Raw genomic sequence first — 9,743 nt, 5'->3', positions numbered from 1 at the left:
GGATAAGGGAAACCCGGCCCTTTTATGACATAAAGGAAAAGAAGACGTTTCTCTGCTGCAGCAAATGTTTTTATAGGGCACTTTAAAACACGTTACCCCTCAAGTGCTAGTTATGGGGGTTCTAACAGGCGCGATTGGTAATCATGCGGTGAGACTAGGAACTTAAATTCATCCTTGTGTGAACGCACCTTATAATTAAAAATTTATCTAAATCACTCACTCTGGGAGCAACTTCCACGGACGATAAGCAAAATGGATTATGCGATAGCGTGCTCATAGTGGAGCAATGATGTTCTCTTTCGCCCCCTCTATATATATGTACATATGTGTACATACATAAATGCCTGTTCAAGCAAAAGAGTTTTTTGGCAGTCGCCGTTCTACAGTCGTCATCTCCACTACACAAATTGATTTTCTAGCAGTTTTATTAGCTCATTAAACTAGCATAATTTATAAGTTACAACTGCGATCAAACAATATCAGTTTTTGTTGTAAAGAATAAATATCATTGTTAATAGTCATATTAATTAAAATAAAAACTAACTGCAGTTGTCGGCCTCACCCTTTGAACATTGCGAACCTGCGCACAAACATTTGGTGCCCCGGGTGAGGCCTCGGCAAAATTATCTTTTACAACGATAAAACAACTCACATTTTCGCAAATATTTAATGGATAATATTACCATCAAACTGTGTCTTTTTCTTCTTCTTCTTTTGGCGCTGTAACCACCTAAGCGATTTTCGCCGAGTTCAGCAAAGCACGCCAGTCGTTTCTCCTCTGTGCCAACTGACGCCAATTGGAAACGCCAAGTGAAGCCAAGTCCTTCTCCACATGACCTTTCCATCGCAGTGGGGGCCTCCCTCTTCCTCTGCTACCACCAGCGGGTTCCGAGTTGAATACTTTCAGAGCTGGAGCGTCGGTGTCCATTCGAACGACATGACCAAGCCAGCGGAGCCGCTGTATTTTAATTCGCTGCACTATGTTCATATCGATGTAAAGCTCATCGTTCCATCGTCTGCGGTAGCTGCGGTACTCGCCGTCGCCAACGCGTAAAGGACCGTAAATCTTCCGCAAAATCTTTCTCTCAAACACCCCAAGAGCCGCCTCATCGGATGTTGTCATTGTCCATGCTTCTGCGCCATATACCAGCACGGGCATGATGAGTGACTTATAGAGCGTGGTTTTCGTACGTCGAGAGAGGACTTTACTCCTGAATTGCCTACTCAGTCCAAAGTAGCACTTGTTGGCAAGAGTGATTCTACGTTGGATTTCAATGCTGACATTATTATCGGATGCTGACATTATTATCGGTGTTAATGCTGGTTCCCAAGTAAACAAAATGTAACTGTCAACAGTGACGTGGGTGCCAAGGCGCGAATGTTCTGACTATTTGTTTGATGACAGGAGATACTTCGTCTTGTCCTCGTTTACCACCAGACCCATGCGCTTTGCTTCCCTATCCAACTTGGAAAAGGCAGAACAGACTTCGCGGTTTTTGTTACCGATGATGTCGATGTCATCGGCATAAGCCAGCAATTGCACGCTCTTGTAGTAAATTGTTCCTGAGCGGTTCAGTTCTGCAGCTCTTATTATCTTCTCCAACATCAGATTAAAGAAGTCACATGAAAGGGAGTCGCCCTGTCTGAAACCCCGTTTTGTGGCGAACGGCTCGGAGAGGGCTTTTCCAATTCTGACGGAGCTGGTGGTATTGCTCAACGTCATTTTACACAGCCGTATGAGTTTTGAGGGGATGCCAAATTCAGACATAGCGGCGTATAGGCAACTCCTTTTAGTGCTGTCAAAAGCGGCTTTAAAGTCGACAAATAGGTGGTGAGTGTCGATCCTTTTCTCGCGGGTCTTTTCCAAGATTTGGCGTATTGTGAATACCTGGTCTATGGTGGATTTGCCAGGTCTAAAGCCACACTGATAAGGCCCAATCAGTTCATTGACGGTGGGCTTCAGTCTTTCACACAATACGCTCGATAAGACCTTGTAACCTATGCTTAGAAGGCTGATCCCGCGGTAGTTGGCGCGAATGGCGGGGTCACCTTTCTTGTGGATTGGGCAGAGCACACTTAAATTCCAGTCGTCGGGCATGCGTTCATCTGACCATATTCTGCACAAGAGTTGATGCATGCACCTTATCAACTCCTCGCCGCCGTACTTGAATAGCTCAGCTGGCAGGCTGTCAGCTCCAGCGGCTTTGTTGTTTTTCAGCCGCGTTATTGCTATACGTACCTCGTCATAGTCAGGCGGTGGAACCTCGACTCCGTCATCATCGACTGCGGGCTCGGGTTCTTCTTCTCCACAACTTTCTGCTGCTGCCATTTAGTGGGCGGAAAAGTGTTCCCTCCATAATATAAGTACGCTCTGGACATCAGTTAGTAGGTCGCCATTATTGTTCTTACAGGAGTACGCCCTGGTCTGTAAACCTTCCGTAAGTTGCCTAAAATCTTCGGGCATTCTTCCTGTCGGCCAGCATTTCAAGCTCTTCGCACTCACGTATTTCGGCCTCTCTCTTCATATTGCGGCAAATACGTCTCGCTTCCCTCTTCAGATCTCTATAGCGCTCCCACATAGCACGCGTTGCGCCCGATCGCAGTGTCACTGTGTCACCGTGAACAATTTGGAGCATCAAATTGAATAGATATCTGTGCAAATACACCGGCTCATCAATAGTTTTTTTTTTGTAGCGGACATGTGGTTCAACACAAAGCAAATCGATTCTATTGTTGCTGCTTTCACATTGGATTTCATTGTTCTGTCTCCATTGCCATATCATATTATCATCGTTGGCTCGTTTACCGTAATCGCAACGGCAGCACATAAAGAACAATTGGCGCTGAACAATATCATCGGAGAACATCTCAGATTGACTTTCAAGTATCCGCTGCTATTTGGACACAAATTCAACATCACAATTACTGGATCACAGCGAACGTTCGAGAAAAAGGGGTGAGTGTGTATTTATTGGGTTTTTTCCCTAACAATCTGTACCGGATCCGGTAATTAGAGAATAATCGAAAAGTTTGCTCTCAAAAATGGAACATAACCCAGAAGTACGGGAACGCAAAAACCCCCTTTCGTACCCAGAATTTGAAAAACAGTTGATTCGCGTTGTTTTTGTTATTGTCACTTAAATGCAAACACTTGGAAATTGAATTTTTGTTGCACAAAATTGATTTTAAATATATAAAGATTGAAAATACATTCACTATTGCTTAAAATAGCCAAGTATATGCAGGCAACATGTAAACACAAAACAGCTGGTATGCACTTTGACGTTTTATCCATTTTTACCCAGAGAAAAAGTTCGGGCTGTTTCGGGCAGGAAGAAGAAGACACTTACGATCCAATACGTTCCAATTTTCGCTCTTATTACCCATGGTTTAGAGCAAAATGGATACCGAAACTTCACCGTTGGACATCTATACATTGCAATTGGATTTATGTCGTCAAGTCAACACGGCGCTAAAAAACTTCAAAAAGGACCCTGAAGCTCGAAAAACTATTACATACTTTGAAACCAGAATCGATACATTGACGCATTGCTATCACAAATTTGAGAAAAATCACGCTCAGCTACTTCGGTCGGAAGACGAGATCGATCACTCCTACTATACTGAGGAATTCGCTACTAATTTCGAGGAATTGTATTTATCGGCTCGAAGTGAAATCGCTGAAGCATTCAAAATCAAATATCCAACGACATTATTATCTATGGCAGGCCCAAGCGCAGCGAAAAATCAAACGCTTGCAAAAAGTGAAACAATTGCACCGGCTGTTCGATTACCGAAATTAACAGTGCCAAGCTTTAGTGGTAGCTACACCGACTGGCCTCCTTTTCATGATGCTTATCTCCGTCTAATTCATAATAACCTTCAAATTTCTAGGACCGAGAAATTTAATTATCTTCGTCTAGCTTGGCCTGATGGTCCGATGATTATATTATGAAGTTGCCCTTGACCAATGATTATTACAACGTAACATGGCAAACGTTGGTAGGTCGTTACAATAATTCTAGAGTTTTGTTTACTCATTGTATGCAATTGTCTTTTTTCTCAACCGAATGAGACCAAGGAGAATTCGACCAAGTTGAAAAACTTAATCGACAAATCACAATCGTGCCTCAGTGCATTACGCAATTTACGCAAGGTTGATGAATGAAATCAAATTTTTGTTCATTTTCTTATAAGTAACCCACCTAGTGAAGCACATCAATTCTGGGAGCAAGAGTTGGGAAATTCAAAGAATATTCCAGCATTTAAGCAATTTAGTGACTTCATAGAAGTTCGTTATCGTACGCTCGAGGCAATTGAATTAAAATCAAGCTATAGTGACTCAAAAGCGGCTTTATCTGTACACCACAGGTCGAGTTTAAAATCTCAATCAAACCTTAAACCTAATTTTCATCGTGCTACAAGGGTGAACTACACTACAAGTTCGATCGACAGTAAACACATTAGTTGTATCGCGTGCAAAGAAGCGCACATCATTCGACTTTGTTCGAAATTTCTAGCAATGGATTGCTTCGAGCGCAAAACTATCGTAGATAACAAGCTTTGCGTCAATTTTCTTAGTTCTACACATTTGGTTTCTACATGCCCAAGTAATCAAAACTGCCAACAATGTGGTAAACGACACCACACATTATTGCATTTTCCTCCACCCAAAAACAATTCATCATCATCTGCCCGCGGATCGGCGACATCGTCTAAGTCCGCATCAACTATTCGTACCATCAGTGCTAATCACATTTGGTCGGAAATTGTCCCATTATTATCGAACGTAACCAAGTTCACTTCTAAGACCAATGTACGTTTACCCACAGCTGTAGTCAAGGTTAAGAGTGCAGACAGCTCAGTGATTTTATTGCGTACCTTAATCGATCAAGGCTCCACCGGAGCTTTAGTTAGCGAGCGTGCTGCCCAAACACCTAAGTTGAGACGCTGGCCTATCAGAACCGATATCAAACTAACAAATGGTCAACGCTCATCGGGAAAATTCATCACTCAATTTTCAATTCAGTCACGAATCGATGAAAATTTGCGCTTCCCAGTAGAAATCGGTTGTATGCATTCTTGAAGGATGCTTGCTATATGAGTGAATTAGTGTGAACAATTCATGCGTAGTCATGAATTTCCACGAATAAATTCAAATTCTAGCGAATTGCAAGCGAATGTACGTTGTCGTTGTTTTAAGTACATTTCTTGATAAATTTGAAGTGGAATTTTTGTAATATTTTCAGTCTTGTACAAAAATTTTAGTGAACGGACGTGTTGTGCGATACTATTTTCGCACAAACGGGCTTTTACAAGATATGCATTTGAATATGTAAATGCTACTTGTTTGTATGTCCCCGTATATTAAAATGTATCAGAAAAATAGCATTTACATATGGGGTACATATCTTGTAAGAATGCTTTAATACTGTTCCATTAATGCATTTTTGTATGTTTGAAACATTAATACAGCTATATGCATACAGCAGTAGTACAAGTGTATGATTAAGGTATGCATACGCTCTGAGAAACCACGCGAGTTAAATGGAAATAAAGGTTCATTTATACTGGCAGCAAGCTCATGCCACCAACAGCGATGTTGTATGCATAAGATTTCTACTGGGTTGTTAATCAGTTTTACGCTCTTGAAAGTATTCCAATGGAGGAAAAATATACACCTGAGGAGATATGGTGTCAAAAATACTACCAAAAAACTACAGTTCGTATGCCAAATGGCAAATATTTAGTAGGTCTGCCATTGAAAACACGTTTTGATCCTAATTTACCTTAGGAAAGACACACCAAGCAGCACTTAATCGTTTTTATTCACTTGAGCGTAAATTCAACAACAATCCCAACATCCGAGATAAATACAATGCAACAATTAAAGAGTATTTTGATCTCAATCAAATTAAGCATGTCACAACTACCGAAGAACAACATTTGCAGTTCCACAACAATCAACCATTGTATTCGTGTTACACATTGCCCCATCATGCCGTGATTAAAGAAGAAAGCCTGACAACAAAGTGTCGTGTTGTTTATGATGCTTCAGCCAGATCTTCCAGTGGTAAATCATCAAATAACATTATTTGCACTGGTCCCCGACTCATAAACGATTTGTCAGCAGTCTTATTGAACTGGCGTCTACATGTTTACGTCATCACTGCGGACATCGAAAACATGTTCCGTTGTATCGATATGCATGAAGAAGATTCTGAATACCAACGAATTATTTGGCGCAACACAGATGGTAAAATTACGCAATATAAACTTACAACGGTAACATTCGGCACCGCTTCAGCACCATACTTGGCAAACGAAACTATACATCGAATAGCGCGCGATGAACGTCAGCGTTATCCGTTGGCCACACCAGTATTAATGAGAGAGACATACGTCGATGATGTTTACACAGGAAATGAAACTGTGGAAAAAACGATTGAAATTCGGATTCAAATTCAAGCACCCTTAGCTTCAGACGGCATGAAACTTCACAAGTGGGCTAGCAATTCGGTGGAATTACTCAAATTAATTCCCCCAGACCAACATTGTAGTGCGACTGCTCGCGAGTTAAACAGCGATGAAACAATGAAAACATTAGGCATGCGTTGGCAGCCAAATAGCGACAGTTTTCGTTATAAGCTCAATTTTGATATCAATATCAACCATAAATCCGTTACTAAGCGTACCGTGCTTTCGGTAATATCAAGACTATTTGAATCTTTAGGCTTGATTAACCCCGTTATCGTCACTGCGAAGATATTTCTGAAACATTTGTGGTCGTTCAATTTAGATTGGGACGAACCTCTTCCTGACGGCTTGCTCAATGAGTGGAAACAAATTGAATTTGATCTACAAGTCATTAAGGAAATTCAAATTCCGCGCTGGTTGAATTATTTAACTTCCACAACCGAATTCGTCGAAATTCATACATTCAGTGAAGATTCCACACAAGCCTACGCATCCGACATATATATTTTCGCGTTAAAGTTGAACAGGGTAATTATCATACTAACATTATCACAGGAAAAAGCAAGGTAACACCAAACCCGAAATATGCATTCCTCGTACCGAACTCTGTGCGGAAGTGTTAAGAATCAAACTGGTCAAATGGGTACTAAAACACATAAATATCCCCGCAAACCAAATTAAGGTCTATTATTGGACGGATGCTACAAATGTTTTGTCCTGGATAAGAGGTGATATCAATCGCTGGCCTGTATTCGTCGCTAATCGTATTGAACTCATTCATACCGAATCACACTTCAAGCAATAGCATCACGTTTCGACACATGAAAACCCTGCCGATTATTCATCAAGAGGCTTAACACCAGCTCAACTTATAGATTGCGATTTGTATTGTCATGGCCCGACTTGGTTGTGCAAATCGAAAGACAAATGGCCTGTTTCGGATTGGAACGTTGCTATTGAAGCCAATGAGGAGCGGCCTTTGTTCGATCTATACTCGTCTTACACTCGTTTGGTACGCATCACTGCAATGTTAAGGCGAGTTAAGCACAACCTTACAAATTCGCAAGAAAATCGTCGATTAGGTTCACTAAAAGCTGCCGAGTTACACGACAGAATCATTTGTTTAGTTCGCATTGTTCAGAAACAATGTTTTTACGCCGAATTTATGCGTTTTTAAGACACGAAATAGTGTCAAGTAAAAGTGATCTTATCAGCTTAACTCCGTCTTTAGACGATAACAAAACTATTCGAGTTCGAGGTCGTTTACAGCACGCGAAAATTCCTTACCATGAAAAGCATCCGATAATTATACCGAAAAATCATCGTTTTACACAGCTGCTAATTGATTTTGCTCATCAATCAACACTCCATGGGGGGATCCAACTTACCTTAGCATTTTCAGCTGAAAGTAAAAAAATGCATCCTCTGCTTCCGTCAAAGACCGCAATATTCGACACAGCTAATGGGAGATTTACCAGAACCAAGAGTTACAACAAACGTTCGTCCCTTTTCGGCTACGGGTGTTGATTACACAGGAGCCATTGAATTCAAAGCATCACGTTATCGCGGGCATACAACATACAAAGGATACATTGCCAGTTTTATTTGTTTAGGAACTAAATCTGTGCATCTCGAAGCCGTTTCTGGTATGTCAACTTATGATTTTTTATGCGCCCTGCAACGTTTTATGGGTCGCCGCGGTCTTTGTCATGACATGTATAGCGATTGCGGCACAAATTTAATGGGTGCTGACCAGTGGCATAGCCAGGATTTGGAGAAGGGGGGGGGGGAGGGATTAAACAAAAATTTGCATCGATAACTTAAAGTTTTGATACACAATGGCTAGAGGCGTCGCACTATAGGCAAAATACGAGTGCTTTCTAGTAGAATGGGATCAAAATCCAAAATAAATAAAAAAGTGACATTTTTAACGGTATTGTGAGGGTTAAGTTATTGTTGTTGTAACTTCTCTATAGTTTTCCATATTATATGATCATTTATCTTCACGATAGAAAAAATTTTCATTCCATTATCTCTTTTCTAAGCGAAGATTTACGATTTTGAAAAAAAAACTCGTGTTTTGCCTATAGTGCGTCGCCTGTGGGCATTGTTTCATATATGTATGTATGTGCCATTTCTACCGTTATATATTTTTTGTCTACTCGGTTATTCCATGGGGAATTCATGCTTTATTTAAATTTAAAAAATTAAATTACTACACAATTTTAATTAATTAGTGAGTAGTCCAGTTTTGTTTTGTAGAAGTTTCGTTAGTATACACTTCAGTTTTTACTCATTGAATATATCTGCATATTTATATATTTACGCGTATCTATTTACATTTATTTATGTACAAGTCTACAAAATCTTATTACTTATAAAGCGATTTTTAATCTTCGCTGCTTAACACACATTTTTTCAATTACTTCTTGTGTTGTAATCGGCACATCATTATGTACAGCTTAATTGTACAAAAAGAAGTGACAAATAAGATGGCATATTCAACAATTGAATAGTCCACTTGCAAAGTGCGCTATGTAAATTTTTTTTATATTTTTAGTTTTTGGTGGGTTTCATGTCCACTAACAGCAGATTGAAAAATGTTTCTATGTACTAAAAAAAATAGCATGAAATGTTAACTACTCTTGCAAAAGTCGCTATACTACTTATTTATACACTTTCAAATATCTCCTCTTCGTATGAACCNTTTTTTTATATTTTTAGTTTTTGGTGGGTTTCATGTCCACTAACAGCAGATTGAAAAATGTTTCTATGTACTAAAAAAAATAGCATGAAATGTTAACTACTCTTGCAAAAGTCGCTATACTACTTATTTATACACTTTCAAATATCTCCTCTTCGTATGAACCTAGAAAACTGCAAGAAAACGTGTTAGTTTCGGTGCCTAGTGGAAGAGGTCGCAAAAAAGAAGCAAACCAATCTTCCTAGAGGAGAGAACGCGAAAAGCTAAAAAAAAGCTAGCTATGTAAAAGTTACTGTTTCAAAACTCGCTATATTAAATTTTTATATATAAAAGTTGCAAATCTACCATACTGCAATTTTATTTTTTTAATGGTATTAGGGTCTTATTTATCCAAATTTTCAGGTAATAAAAAAAGATACAGTTCGGATGTTACTTGTTGTCGTAGACGGTTTTTTTTAATTTATGGTTTACTTTTATAAAATCACGTAACGCTCTTTGCAAGTGGACTACTCATATAATCATTAAAAGATAATTTGTCATCCGTCTGAAATAAAAAAAAAAA

The sequence above is a fragment of the Rhagoletis zephyria genome, unplaced genomic scaffold (assembly GCF_001687245.7).
Source record: "Rhagoletis zephyria isolate East Lansing unplaced genomic scaffold, Rhagoletis_zephyria_1.1 Rzeph_scaffold_04611, whole genome shotgun sequence".
NCBI lineage: Eukaryota > Metazoa > Arthropoda > Insecta > Diptera > Tephritidae > Rhagoletis > Rhagoletis zephyria.
The sequence above is the reverse complement of the archived record's forward strand: the minus strand, read 5'-3'. Positions refer to the sequence as shown.